This window comes from Rhinoderma darwinii, chromosome 2 (genome assembly GCF_050947455.1).
Source record: "Rhinoderma darwinii isolate aRhiDar2 chromosome 2, aRhiDar2.hap1, whole genome shotgun sequence".
NCBI classification, from domain to species: Eukaryota; Metazoa; Chordata; class Amphibia; order Anura; family Rhinodermatidae; genus Rhinoderma; species Rhinoderma darwinii.
In genome coordinates this window covers 147,824,137-147,840,361 of record NC_134688.1, presented here as the reverse complement: position 1 = coordinate 147,840,361, position 16,225 = coordinate 147,824,137, and positions in this window count along the sequence as shown.

The window sequence follows — 16,225 nt, the reverse complement described above, 5'->3', positions numbered from 1 at the left end:
TAGAACTCTTATAGCAGAACAAAACAAGTTTTGAGTTTTCTGAATGAAAGCAGAGACACTGGAGATCAGGTTATGCATTCTGTGGTCTAAAAGGCTGATGTTTATCCGTAGAGTTTGAAGTTCCAGTCCTTTCACCGGAGAAAGCTGATATTTTTTGTGATTAATTAGGAAATTATGAGTAGTCAATACATCCAATGTAGACTGTAGATGATTTTGCAGAAACTGTTCTGATGAGTCCTTGACTAGCTAGTCATCTAAACATGGGACGACATATATGACTTGTAACCAGAGGGCTGCTTGGATGATCACTTCTACTTTTGTAAAAATTTGTAGGGCTACCCAGATCCTGAAGAGGAGACATGAACACTGATAAGGAAGTACTTGAGAATTCTTCTGAATTTCTAGCCTCAAAAGTCTCTTAGATCTACTGTATAGTGGCAAGGTAGTCCCCTTCCTGTAGAATTACGATTATGGAATATATATTTTCCATCTTGAACTTTTTCTTTTGCAATATGGTTAAGTACAGTAAGTAATGTTGATAATCAGATGCCTTTTCCCACCTGGTTTAGGGAGAGCGAAAATTCTGGAGTATACTCCTGTTCCTTTTAGAAGATCAGGAGCTGGTTTTAGCGTGCCTTTGATGACTAATTCTTGTACTAGATGTAAGTTGACCGGATTTTGACTTGAGTTTAGGAAAAACCAGTCTGGTGGGATTTTTTCCAACTCCATCGAGTATTCGCTTGGTAATGGAAGTAACCCAGGCATTGGACAATGTGGAGGACGAATTCTGAGCAAACGTAGACATTCTTTCACCAATTGGAGGTAAGGGAGGCCTGGCATCATTATTCTTTAGGCTTTCGACCATCATAATTTTTTTAGACTGGTCAATTTCTGTATGTGTCTGAATTCTCTTCAGTTAGAACATGTTCGAAAATGTTCTCTTAAATCCCAGAGATGTATTAAACTGAGTGCGAAAGTGAGAAAAGGAGATTTTCTTGGTTTGTGGATAGGATATGCCTTTTCCCTCACTATGGGATTTCCTCAAGTTGCTGACCAATAATGCCAGAAGGTAGAAATACATAAAATGTTTTTTGAGGGGATATCTCCTGACCACTGTTTGATCCATAATGAACATCTAGCAGCATCAGAAAGGAACAAATAATTAAGATTTAAAGGCTATCTACACTTTCAAAGCTTTCAAAAGTGTATGTAGTATTTGAGTATAGGCATATTGTTTTTATAGAATTTCTGCTTTAAAAACTTCCCCTATCAAATCATTAGTAAGCTGGCTTAAAGAGGCTCTGTCACCAGTTTATAACTGCTCTATCTTCTACCTAATTTAATAGGCGCTTTAATGTAGATAACAGTTTTTTTTTTTAAAAACAACTTTTATTTTTGACCAAGTTATGATCATTTTTAGTTTTATGCTAATTTGTTCTAAATGCCTAACTGGGCGTTTTTTTTACTTTTAACCAAGTGGGCGCGGTAAAGAAAAGTGTATGACGCTGACGAATCAGCGTCATATACTGCTCATGCCCAGCTTGTTTCACTTCACAGCGTGATCTCGCGAGATCACGCTGTGACGGGACTTCCTCCCATAGGTCCTTCACTGGAGCCATGGAAGACTGAACAGATATCGCCTCCAGATTCGGATAAACATCCTGGCATGGCTGGAGGTGGTATGTTGACTCTTCCGTCGCTCTGGTGAAGGACCAGCAGAAGGAAGTCTCATCACAGCGCGATCTCGCGAGATCAAGCTGTGCTGTGAAACAAGCTGAGCATGAATGAAGAGAAGTGTATGACGCTGATTGGTCAGCGTTATACACTTTTCTTTACAATGCCCACTTGGTGAAAAGTAAAAAAAACGCCCAGTTGGGCATTTAGAACAAAGTAGCATAAAACTAAAAATGATCATAACTTGGGCAAAAATAAAAGTTTTTTTAAATAAACAATACTGTTGTTATCTACATTAAATCGCTTATTAGATTAGGTAGGAGATAGGGCAGTTATAAACTGGTGACAGAGCCTCTTTAACCAGATTCTTAGAGCTCTTGCGACTGTACTGATGAAAGAACAATTTTTGAAGCAGAGGAGGCAACTGTGTAATCTTTTTTCATAAAGAGGATGCCTTCCTATCCATAGGATCCTTGAGCAACAATGCTTCTTCTGGTGGAAAAATGGCTTTCTCTGAAAGTCTAGCTACAGCAAGCTTGACTTTAGGTGGAGATTCCTAATCAGAAACATCTTTAGGATCCAGTTTATCTAAAGCCTTAAATCTTGATCCTAGATCAATCATTTTATCTGGTTTTTGTCACTCACTTTGTAAATCGCCTTTAAGAATTGAGTGTTCCAAAAAGACTTTTTTTTATTAGGAGAGAAATAAAATAGACGATCCCCCTTAGCTTTATTATCAGTGTTTGTGTCGGATTCTACAGTACGTTTAACTGCATTAAGTAGAGAGGATGCTTTATCACTTTGCATACGGTATGAATCTTCAGTACAGAAACTTCACCCTTTGAACAATTAAAGGAATTAGAAGAGGAAAGAATATTGTGGGTGAGTAGTCTCTTTGCAGGACCTCTTTGATTTATTTTTACTGTTGGTGGATCTAATATCTTGAAATCTTTCAGATATTTGCCCCTAAACCAGTTAAGAAAGGTATGTGCCTCTAGGCCCTACTACACCGGTCAATTTTGGCCAGTGCAATGAGCACCAATCAACGAGACAGCTTGTTTGCTCCTGTCACAAGGAGCTATGTTTAGGTAGGAGCAATCGTTACTTTGATCGCTCGTCCCCATACATTATTATCATGTCGGCAGCGCGTCTCCCTGTTTACACAGGGCAATTATCGTCAACGAGCGTTTTGTGAACGCTTGTCTGTCTGATAATTGGCCAGTGTAAAAGGGCCTTTAGATTGAAGAGCAGGAGTTATATCCAACAATAAACTGGCTGAACTCCTAAATAGTCATCTGATAAGGGTTGTTGGCATGTAGCACATAGTCTGTGATTATAATTTTTTTTTTACCTTTTATGATAAATGGACATTTGAAACAGGAAAAAATATTAGTCACCCACTGGAAAAAATTACAAACAAATCCTTCCCCTTAAACCAAAGACACCTCTAAACCTAAAGGATTCTGCAGTATCAGAGCGCAGCAAACAGATAAAGCGTGCTATTTAACCAGTGTTATGAGAAAAGAAAGACCAAATACATGTGGGTTCGAAGAGTAATGGAACAACAATTTGCTTTCAAATTGGTACATGGCTAAAACTTCAAAATGGGCCTGGTCAGGAAGGGTGGCTAAAGCTTCTGGTCAGGAAGTGGTTACGATTTTTGAGGCGTTTTTTTAAAAGCGTTATTTTGAAGTGTCAATAGGAAATGGGAAAAATCGCCTTGTAAAATGCTTCAAGAAGTGACATGTCACTTCTTTTTTATGAAGCAGATTTTTACAAGGCATTTTGTAATTCAGCAGAGCAAAAATACGTCTTATATAAACTACACAGTGTATTTCCCATTGAAATCAATGGAAAGCTGTTTTCAGGCGTATTTCAAGTGTATTTCGGGGTTTAATACAAGCATTGTAGGCTCTGAAATACTCCTTAAAATAAGTTGTGTGAACATGCCCTATATTTTTTTTATAAAGCTTTGAAACTAACTGAGACTCTCCTGAAAGTATTCTGAATAATCTAAGATGACAGTTTCTCTTCTGATGCATTTTTTTCCCAGGTTAGTTCCTGTGAATGTGTGTTAATAATGGAACACCTATTTAAAGTTTAACGGTTTACTCCACTTACTGCATGTTATAGACATAGTGTCTGTCTTTTACTAGGCAATATTCACCCAACACTCAGTATATATTCTGAATGAATGCAATAAACATCTGTCCATAAATGCAGGAGTGATAGGATTATTTAATGGTCTTGAAATTTAGCTTTGTGACGAGGCAACGTCTCCAAGAGTGGATTCTCCATTAAGGCCCCTAACTGTTGTAATGAAAGGAAAGTGATAACTGCAACCCTGAGGGATCTATAAACTGGAGCATGACAGTAAGGCAGAAAAATTGGAAATAATATGTGATGTTATAGAACTGTGGAGGAAGGGAAACGTGGACTGTACAGAAGGTATTTCTGGTAAGGCAAAGTGGTTGTCACTTTTCAAAACCATACAGATGTTGACGTGTGAACTAAGTTAAAATAATACTTAGAATTTTCTACATTTCCTATATGATTCCAGAATTTGACACTATGGAAAACATATATTTATTAATAAAAATATGTGGTTAGATGGGAAAAGAAGTGGAGGAAGTAGGGTCTTACATATTTTACAGGGGCCTAAGTACCATTAGCTACAGCTCAACGCCCTATGGGGAAGAGTGCCAATTCAAAGGCTACAGGCAACAGAACTAAATGCTGCACCGCTGCTTAATGGAAAAAAAAGAAAATCAGACATAATATGGTGACCATACCGCCCAACTTTTGAATTCGGAAAAGAGGGACATTTTAAGCCATGCCCCCCTAACCACACCCAATATCAACACATCAAATCACGGCCAGATCCTTCTGCAAATAACACGAGCACATTCTCACTACAGATCTCTGGACTGTCTGGATATCACAGATATTATGGATCCGGTTTATGTCGTCTTTATGTTACTTTTCCTATCTTGGGTATAATATTTGCTCATCACGGCGGCAGCAGCTGCAGGACAAACCAAAAGGCCGAGAACAATGAAAGTCAAGCGGAAGACCCTATGGTTGATGACTTTTCAATTGACAGGTAGCAGAGTTACATGATGGGGATTTTTTTCCCAGTTGTGTAACTCTGCTACCGGTCAATGGAAAAATCATCCACCAGAGCCCCCCTAGCTCCAGATACAGTCCCCCTGTACATAGCGCCAGACACAGCCCCCCTGTACATAGCTACAGCTACAGCCCCCCTGTAGATAGCTCCAGACTCAGCCCCCCTGTAGATAGCACCACACACCACCCCCCCTAGATAGCTCCAGATACAGCCCCCCTGTAGATCGCTCCAGATACAGCCCCCCTGTAGATAGCGCCACACACAGCCCCCTGTAGATAGCTCCACACACAAACCCCTATAGATAGATCCAGATACAGCCCCCCTGTAGATAGCGCCACACACAGCCCCCCTGTAGATAGCTCCAGATACAGCCCCCCTGTAGATAGCTCCAGACACAACCCCTCTGTACATAGCACCAGATACAGCCCCCTGTAGATAGCGACACACACAGCGCCCTGTAGAAAGCGCCACACACAGCCCCCCTGTAGATAGTTCCACACACAGCCCCCCTGTAGATAGCTCCAGACACAACCCCTCTGTACATAGCACCAGATACAGCCCCCTGTAGATAGCGCCACACACAGCCCCCTGTAGAAAGCGCCACACACAGCACCCCTGTAGATAGATCCACACACAGCCCCCCTGTAGATAGCTCCAGACACAGCCCCCCTGTACATAGCGCCAGATACAGCCCCCTGTACATAGCGTCAAATACAGCCCCCTGTAGATAGCTCCACACACAGCCCCCCTGTAGATAGCTCCAGACACCGCCCCCCTATACATAGCGCCAGATACAGCCCCCCTGTACATAGCGCCAGATACAGCCCCCTGTAGATAGCTCCACACACAGCCCCCTGTAGATAGCTCCAGACACAGCCCCCTGTAGATAGCGCCAAATACAACCCCCTGTACATAGCGCCATATACAGCCCCCCTGTAGATAGCACCACACACAGCCCCCTGTAGATAGCTCCAGACACAGCCCCCCTGTAGATAGCGCCAGACACAGCCCCCCCTGTAGATAGCGCCAGACACAGCCCCTCTGTAGATAGCTCCACACACAGCCCCCTGTAGGTAGCTCCAGACACAGCCCCCTGTAGATAGCGCCAGACACAGCCCCCCTGTAGATAGCGCCACACACAGCCCCCTGTAGATAGCGCCAGACACAGCCCCCCTGTAGATAGAGCCAGATACAGTCCCCCTGTAGATAGCACCACACACAGCCCCCTGTAGATAGCGCCAGACACAGCCCCGCTGTAGATAGCTCCACACACAGCCCCCCTGTAGATAGCTCCAGACACAGCCCCCCTATAGATAGCGCCAGACACAGCCCCCCTGTAGATAGCGAAACACACAGCCCCCTGTAGATAGCGCCAGACACAGCCCCCCTGTAAATAGCGCCACACACAGCCCCCCTGTGGATAGAGCCAGATACAGCCCCCCTGTAGATAGCTCCAGACACAGCACCCCTGTAGATAGTGCCAGATACAGCCCCCCTGTAGATAGCTCCAGACACAGCTCCCCTGTAGATACCGCCAGACACAGCCCACTGTAGATAGCGCCACACACAGCCCCCCTGTAGAGAGCGCCAGATACAGCCCCCCTGTAAATAGCTCCACACACAGTCCCCCTGTAGGTGCCACATTGCCGCCAGAGCGCAGAGCGGTAGAGGTAGACGGCCCTACTGCTGCCACTCTCCGCTCTGATTTTGACGTTACTCACTGTCAGAAGTCAGGAGTCTTGCAGCGGCGTTCTCACTGGTGTCGATGCCAGCCCGGGAGTGGACCAGTCCAGTCACCTGACTGGTGAGGTCAGATGACAGGTCAGAGGACTGGACTGGTCCACTCCCGGGCCGGCATCGATCGCAGTGAGAACACCGCCGCAAGACTCCTGCCTTCTTCTGATCGCTGCTGCAGTCAGCAGCGATCAGCTGATTGGATGCAGCGCCCAGCGGGACATTTTGCAGACCGCCGGGACGGCGGGACAGTGGTGAGAAACCGGGACTGTCCCACCGGATCCGGGACAGTTGGGAGGTATGATGGTGACCATCTCTTTCTAACAAAGTTAAAACCTGTATCTTGCTTAGATTCAAAGATCTCCCTACTCATTGGTCCAATTGCTCTGCTAGATTATTGTTTTTTTTACAGTATCACTTTTTTTATTTATTTACAATTTTTTTAATCACATAGGGGTATTTTTAACATATTTTTATTTTTTATGTTTAGCCCTTTAAGGATGGCCTAGTTTAGGCCTTAAATAGGACGTTTCACCAGGAGATGGTCACTGTTTTTAATTGATAAAGCCCCCATAACAAAATGTTAAATATAACTAATAAAGGAGCACTGTTAAAGGAGATTTCCCAAAATCATAAATTATCACCTATCCACAGGATAGGTACCATAATAATTTTCTTAATGGTGGAGATACCACCACAGGGACCGCCACCGATTGTAAGAAAAGGGGTCCCAAACCCATAGATCCTCTTCAGTGCAGCCCCTGCAGTGAGGATGAGCTTGAATGGAGATACATACGAGCATGCGTCCGCTGCTCTATTCACCGTCTATGACATCTATGGAAACAGACGAGCGCTGCACTCAGCTGTTTCTGTCATTCCCATAGAGCTTGAATGGATTGGAAAAATGCATGCTTGACTGCTGCTCCATTCAATGTCCTTCACAGTGCGTTCAAGCAGGAGGTTTGGGACCACTGTTCTCACGATCAGTGGAGGTCCCAGTGGTGGGGCTCCAAGCGATTTCATAAATTATGACCTATCCTGTGGATTGGTGATAATTTATGATTCTGGGAAAATCCCTTTTTTTTAACAAGGGAGTGCTGTTCAGTTTGAATTATGTGCTATATGTAAAATTTAACTGCTTCTTTGTTCACAGTCACAAGATCTCGCAATAACTAAAGATATCTTTCATGTTTCAGTCTATGTCAGACGATGCACCTGCCAACTCTGGTGGAAAGTCGCCTATTTGCATAATATGCGCCCTCCGCAAAACAAGCTTTTTTTTTATTAGTTATATTTAGAAAATTATTATTTTGGCTAATGCTGTGTAAATTAAAAATAGTGACAATCTCCTGGTGATAAATCCTCTATTTGGATTGCAATGCAAATGGGTTAAATCTTCAGCAACTCTGCAGCAATCGCATCAAAGTCTGCATGTAAAACATGCAGATTTTGCGGGGAATTTGCTGCAGCCAATCCGTGGCATAAAATATGCCACCCATGAATCCAGCCTAAAAGTGCTTAATTTTGCGATTTGTAGTTTTGACTGGTACTATTTTGGGATACATTTGACTTGTAGTTTCTAGTAACTTCTATTGCTTTTTTGGGAGGTAAGATGAACAAAAAACAGCATTTCTGCCAGTTTTTTTTTTTTATAGATTGTTTGTTCTTTATGCCATACACCGTGTGGGATAAAATATATTTTCATTTTATAGAAAGGGTCGTTACGGATGAGCATTTTGTAAGTGGATTAAGAGTGTTTTTTCCCCCTTCGGGTATGTTTTTTATTTTTCTGTGAACTTTTTATTTTACTTTTTTTTAGTATCTTTATAGGATTTTAACATAGACTCCTGATAATATAGACTATGCCAAGGGCTGGCCTTAGGATAGATGGTGACCCCTGCAAAATTATATTTCAGCGCTCCAAACATCATAAAAAAAATGCCCCATAAAAAAATATAATGCTCCCCCAACAGTATAATGCCCTATATAGTGCCCCCACACAGTATAATGCCCTATATAGTGCCCCCTCCATGACGGATTCTTGCGTAGGCCGGTGAGATCCTGTAGCATAGTATAGAGTTTCCCAACCTTTTCGGACTCGAGGCGCCCTGGAAAAAAAAATTCCTCAGGGCAGCTCTACCAAAAATTGTTTTGAGAAAGGCAGAAAATCGCTAAAAACAAGCACTTCACTCTTAAAGGGAAGGTGTCATGATTTTTTTATTATTATATTGTTTTTAATATGATATTACCATAAATTTTATTTATTTGTATTCTCATGTTCTACTTTGTACTGTGTTTTTACTTTTACTTCTCTATGGGGGCTTTTAATAAAATATAAACAAAAATTGTATTTATTTGTGTTGTCACGTTCTAATTTTTACTGTGTACAAACTTTAACTTTTCTATGGGGGCTGCCATTTTTTTTTCATCTCTGTATGTGTTTAACGACACATACAGAGATGGAATATGGCACATACAACCCCATAGAGAATGCGAACGGGAGCCGCTCCCACGCAGACCAAATCGAAGCTCGTTTGCAGAGCGAAATCCGGTGCCATTTTCATGTGGACCGGAAGCCGCTGCCGGAGAGTAAGATGATGACTTCTGGCCGTGGCTTCTGGCCATATGTTCAAGGAAGCGAAGGCGCAACGAATGGGAGTGGAGGCGGCGGCGGTAGGAGCAGGTAATTTATGTTCGTGCATGTGATGTGTGTATTATGTTCGTGTGTGTTCGTGTTATACTGTCTGCTGAGCCCTGTATCTAATCCTCCTACACTGTGCAGTCGCTCAGAAAATGGCAGCACACAGTGTAGGAGGTTTGAAGATTCAAATCCTTCCTTCTCCTGGCACTAGCCAGAAGTAGGGAGGGGGGATTGTGTGAGGACACTAGAGGAGAGTGTGTCCACCCCAAATTTGCAACAGAAATCAATGAGATTGCTTTACCACCGTGACCATGCTGCAATTTTGGGAACTGCTCCCTCTAGTGCCCAGCACATGGAAATGTTATAAATTAGAATCTAATTTATAATATTTCCTGACTTGTGAATAAATTAAAAAAATTAAAACAATGTGTAATCACTCAAATACTAATTGTTTAACTGAAAAAAAAACAACATTTCTAGCAAAACATTCCCTTTAAGTTATGTTCTGCGTATTTTCCATTCTCATTTGTTTGTAAGGCAGAAAAAGTCTGCCTGAAAATTCCTTCAAAAAGACTATTTTCTGCCACCTATTCATTTCAATTGGAGGTCAGAGATGGAAACCACTTGAAGACTATCAGCCCCCCACTCACAGTAAAATGACAATCAGATGCCACTCGCAGTAAAATGACCATCAGTCCCCCACTCACAGTAAAATGATCATCAGCCCCCCACTCACAGTAAAATGATCATCAGCCCGCTACTCACAGTAAAATGACCATCAGCCCCCCACTCTCACTAAAATGACCATCAGCCTGCCACTCACAGATTCCCCCTGTAGATAATGCCACACAGCCCCTTGTAGGTAGTGCCACACAGCCCCTTGTAGGTAGTGCCGCACAGCCTCCTTGTAGGTAGTGCCACACAGCCCCCTGTACGTAGTTCCACATAGCCCCCTTGTAGGTAGTGCCGCACAGCCTCCTTGTAGGTAGTGCCACACAGCCCCCTTGTAGGTAGTGCCACACAGCCCCCTTGTAGGTATTGCCACACAGCCCCCTTGTAGGTAGTGCTACATAGCCTCCTTGTAGATTGCGCCCCCTGCCCCCTGGAATCCCCGGTCACAGCGTCGAGGGTTCCACTCCAGTGGAAGCCCCTGACATCTCTGTCCATTTATAGACAGTGACGTCAAGGGCTTCTCCTGGAGTGGAATTCCCGGTCACAGTGTCGGCAATGATGTGGACGGGGATTCCACTTAAGGAGTTGCCCCTAATGTCACTGTCCATACATGGACAGAGACATCAAGCGCTCCATCCGGGAGCGGAATCCCCGGTCACACGGGATACAGCTCCTTCAGGGAGCTACAGTGGTGCTAGTAAATAGAAGAGCAGGAAGATACCTCCCTGCTCTTCTATAGTATTCAATGCTATCTGCGTCCTAAGGACTCAGATACTATTGAATATGGCGTTGTCACCGGTATAGCAGCTGCGGCGGCTGTCAGCAGTGTCGCCGGCCATGGGGGGCCTGTCCCGACAGGCAGGCTTGGGAGGCCTCATGCCTGGTGTCGCCGCTAGCAGCCGCTATGGCTGCTACAGCGGTAGCGAAGCCACTTAGTGAAGAAGCAGGGGAAGGGAGCAGGGGAAGGGAGCCAGCGCAGCGCCCCCTTCCACCTGCTGGAGTGATGCACCCTGTGCAATGGCACAGATCGCACACCCCTAAGGCCGGCCCTGACTTTGCCTATCAGTATTTGGCTATGTTCACACCTAGCAGATTTTCTGCATATTTTCCATTCTGACTTGTTGTCAGAAAATCTGCAATGGAATACAGCAACAGCATAGCAGATAAGATTTTAAAAAATCGAATCCACACGCTGCAAAAAATTTCTGCAAGCAAAATCCGCAAGTACAAACCCCCCCCTATTTTCTCAAAACGTAAAATAATAAAGACTATATTAAACTCCCCTGGAACTCCTGTAGCAATGCTTCCCTGGTCCCCCTGGGTGGTTTCTGTACGGCCGACGTGTTGTGATCATGTTTTCTCGCATGACATTGCTGTAGTCAATCACAAGCTGCAGGGGTCACATCTGAAAAAACTTTATCAATGGAAGTCCAGGGTTGCATCGCTAGGGGATTGCCAGGGAACGTGAGTATATTCTTTTTTATAGAAACAGAGAGCACACACACGGGTATGTGTATGGCAAAAAAGTCTATAGACACAGAAGATATAATAAAGCGTATAAAGTTATTGACAAAGAATACTCCACAAAAACATGATAAAAACACTTAAAAAAGCAGATGGCTGCTATGACTGGTTCAACTGGGGGATGCCGCCCTAATAAGCAGCACAATACAAATTCCCCCAGAAAAGAGCCTACCTCTATACCCCTCTCGTAATGATGACAAAGTTATGGACACAAGAGAATATTGCATCAGACCATGTGAATAAATAAGTCCTAATGCGTTATGAAGTGTCCATACAGAGGGGTGGTATAGGTATACGCTTATTTATTCACATGGTCTGATGCAATATTCTCTTTACCTGTGCAGTTGCTACAAGATGTAGGCCATCCTTTATTGTAAGTCTTCTTAGATCATGCTTAAAGTGGCCATGTCCTTTTGTTTATATAAATTTGTATATCATGTCATAATCACCTTGCAATGTTTTACTGCTGGAACTGGTAGCTAAGTAGTAAGGCCCCATGCACACGACCGTAGATTTCGTTAGTAATTGCGGACCGTAATTAGGGTCCGCAATTACAGACCCATTCATTTCTATTGACCATGGACACCTTCCCGTATATTAGCGGGAAGGCGTCTGGGCCATACATAGCCTCCACAAAAGATAGGACATGTCTATCATACTTTATATGGGAGCACGGGTCGAAAATGCGGGTGGATGTTCGCGGGCGACAGCGGCAGGCTGTGCCCATAATCACCGACAGTGATTAAGGGCATGGCGGTGTGCATGAGGGTTTTATAAGGATCTTAATACAATAATGATCTACAATAAAGAATCTGCTATTTTAAAGTTAAGCTCCTGCTCGTTATCTCGTGTTGCAGAATTTTATTGATACCTAAAATTGGTAGTGAACTAGCAAAAGAAAAAAGTAAGTAAATGTTGTATTTTTAGTGGAGTTAGCATTTAAAGGATTTGTCCAGGATTACAGCTAGAAAATTGCTCTATTTTGTCCATGGGCTGTGTCTGGTATTGCAGCTCAGAACAATTCACTTCTCCCGGGCTACCCTTGAAGGGTCTGCCATAAATGAGGGTGTCAACATAAATGATTTTAAGAGAAATGTAAAAACATATTTATTGCAAAGCAGTGTCCGTATTTAAAGAGTATTAGTAGTACACTATATTTCTTACCATTTCAGGTGCAGAAACAATAGTAATACTCACAACAAGCACTACTATTTAGCATGCATCAGCATGGTTGACATACATATGTGCAAAGACCAGAAACTGAACATGCATTTTGTAGGGTGCCATATGAACATTTAGAATAATTTTTATTTTTTTATTTTTGCAGATATCATTTTGCACTATGAGAAAAACATTTACAATCTAAGCATTAAAAGCTACTATTTGGATGGCAAAAAATAAAATTGTTACAATCTGGATTTGAAAAACAAATCTTTAAGTGCCATTTGATAAAATACTAGGTCTATACACAGACAAGCAATATACAAGTAATACACAAAAAAAAAACGAAAAATCATTGCCGATCTGTTATTCCAGATGTGCTCCCTGTCTGTCTTGCAGATATACACAAAATAACTGGGATTTCAAGGTATGAGCTCCACACACATTGCACAACAGGGAGCCAGTTCTGCTGCTGTCTTCATGACCTTTTTTTTCATAGACCTGCAGTACAGTCATAACATCATTAGCATTCTGCTCCATCCTTCAGCTTTTAACATGCTCTGGGAGAGACCTAAAATTATACGCTGCAAACTAGAAAGCTACAGTCATCAAGAAATGAAGGAATTACATTTATGATAATTCATTCCTTTATAATTTATGAAGAAGTGTAAGTACATAGAATGTATGAAAGTGCACCAAGATATAGGATTTTATTTTCTTTATGTCTTGATAACCTGCTTGAGGAGTTGCAGTTTTATCCAAAATGTAGGTTCCTTTTCCCCAACGGCTTTTTTTTTTTTTAATTAACATTTATTCCTATGGTTCTCACTGAACGTCTTCCCTTCTCAGCCCTTTTAAGAGAGAAAAATGAACATCATTTTAAGAAATTCTGTCAAGTGCGTAACATACATAATTTCATTAGAAACAGACCTTTTCAATACATTCTAAAATGTGGAGATTTTAATGAGGTACCATAGATTTACAGTTAATTATATAAAAAAGAGCTCTACCTTTTTACTGTCTGCAGATCATAGTTACATAATTAGCATGGTTGACAAAAAAAAGCACATATCCATCAAGTTAAACTATATAAAAGGGATTAAGTGTTAGATAAAAAAAAAATAAAAAAAAATTTGACGATGTACGTATATTTAAAGCTAATGGCCTCCATGTATGTTTTGAACCCATGTTACACATGGGCGAAGTTATGTTACTATCTCTGTATGTTTGTTCTTTTCTTTTTAAAAATAAAAAACAGATTTGACAAAAAAAAATAAAAAATTACAGACGCATTCACTTCTATTGTTCACGGACACCTTCCCGTTTATTTACGGGAAGGTGTCCAGGCCGTAGAAGTGCACCACAAAATATGGGACATGTCCTATCTTTTGCATTTTACGGTCCGTGCTCCCATACTTTGTGATTCCGGTCACGGGCACGGTCATGTGCATGAGGCCTTACAGCGCTTAGTAAAGACAAATTTTCACAGCTGGCGACTAAATGTTGCCATACAGATAAAATGTATTTTTATCTGCATCTTATGGTGGCATAATGCATATGGAAACTGTCTGACCTCTTTGGCCATCTATACTGTAGAAGTTCTAGGTATAATTTACTTATCTAATAACCTAACCTAGAGTGTTGGGGAACAGCTGCCCTTCCCTGACAATGAGGGCTAGAAGTGCATGTGGCACATATAAGTATGGTCATCAGCACTTTATGAGTATAATCACAAAGTAGATATTTTACCAAACAACATAATAAAGGTACTGTAACCTATGACACACATAGCCCTTAGGAGAGTAAAAATCTCCCGTAAAAAAATAAATATCTCTGGGGAACTAATTCCAAAGAATTGTCCTTCCCATAAGCTTAGAAGGCTAATGCCAATATCATATTTCCACCTGTAGTCGATGCACTATATTTACAATAAAATGCATAATATGAAGAAAGGATGATAGAAAGAATAAGGATGAAAAACATTTCTTAATAAATTAAACCATCACTTCAGCAATTACTCTTGACACTAAACCTCTACATAGACCACAACTAATGCAGTGGAGAAGGGTCTCTCCATTCCAAATCACAAATTACTGAGGCTCTTAACTTACTCCTTTTCAAGAATTTTTGTTATACTCTTATTTCTAACAAAGTTAACAGTGACCCTGTTTTAACTGCACAAAGTCAGCTCACAGTTTCATACTGTGAAGGATGGTCAATTTGCTTATATTCTCTGTATTAAATTAAATTATGACTTATCAAGCAGGATGCCGAATTACTAAGATATGTATTCTCCATTTTGTAATGACCTATCTTCTATATAATTCTGGAGGAGTCTCAAAGAAATGTCTTATCTTCATGTGTTCATAATATGGTCTTCATACTCCATTGTAGCGGGTTGGCTGAACGCTCAGACATAAAGTGCAACTATTTCTCATTATCGCAAAAAATTCCCCCATGAGAACGAACCACTAACAACACCCCATTATATGCTTGTCTCCAGGTGTTACCTGATGTCAGCATTTTAATGAAGAATTATAATTATGCACTTGAAATATTCTTATGGTCTGCTACTGGCTGAATAAGAAATATTGTCACATTGTCTCTGATTGGTTAACCTCAAGTCAGCACCCCTTTTGAATTATATTATTATAATTGAGTTTGGCAATAAACCCCCAGAGGAGTATTATGAGCATACCAGCAGCGTCTGTGTGTTATTTGTCCTCTCTCGATATATATCCGTATGAAATCTCCTGATTAGGATGCTGGATAAAGTACCTGGCGTGAGTGCCTGTTGGAACACTCATCTAAATTTTAGCCTAATATATTTTGAACCATTGACTTCCACGACAATACTACTTTAAAGACTCTATGGAGGAATTTATTAAGTCTGGCATTTCATGCGCCAGTCTAAATAGTAAAAAAGTTGGGGTAAAATGTGACAGATTTTTTTTAGAGGTGAACATCTGTTACTAAATGTGTTGCATCTTTTATCCGGCTGTTCACCACAATTGTAGTGCAACCACTGCAGTTGTGTGCCATTCATTCCCCTCATTGGCCATAAAATAAAAAAAACATACCTCACCCCTCCTATTCTTTCCTCCAGGTCTCCTCAACATACCGCACGATTCATACAAGATCCTGACGCAGAGCAGCGTCAGAGCCTTATATGCGAATCAACCCTCAAAGTCACCAGTGTTGCTTCACATATAACGTCCTGACAATGCCTGGCATCATTGCGTTTTATGAGCCGCACCATGATGTGGGGACCCGGAGGGGAGAAGAGGAGCGGTGAGGTGAGCATAAATTTTGTTTTATTTTTTTTATTTCATTTTTTTTTAAATTGTACAATGGAGGGTTGGGGATAACCTGATCGAGAAGGGGGGCAAGGTACAGGGTCCAGCATGGGCTTCTACATTGCTTAATCTACCTTACCCTATAGAGTGAAATCTATACCAGCTAGGAGCTAGCATAGATTTCCACTATAATATAAGCAAGCTTTCTGGCCTAAATTATAACAAATTTGTTGGGCTGCTGTGGCTCTGCCCCTTTTTGAAAAGCCACTACCTTTTTCTTTTGCATCTTTTCTACACCAGAAAACTGGCATAGAAAGGTTGATAATTTCCCCCTCTATGTCTGGGCACATGAAGCGGCCGTCCAATGCTTGTATTTTGATGAACATAAATCTTTAA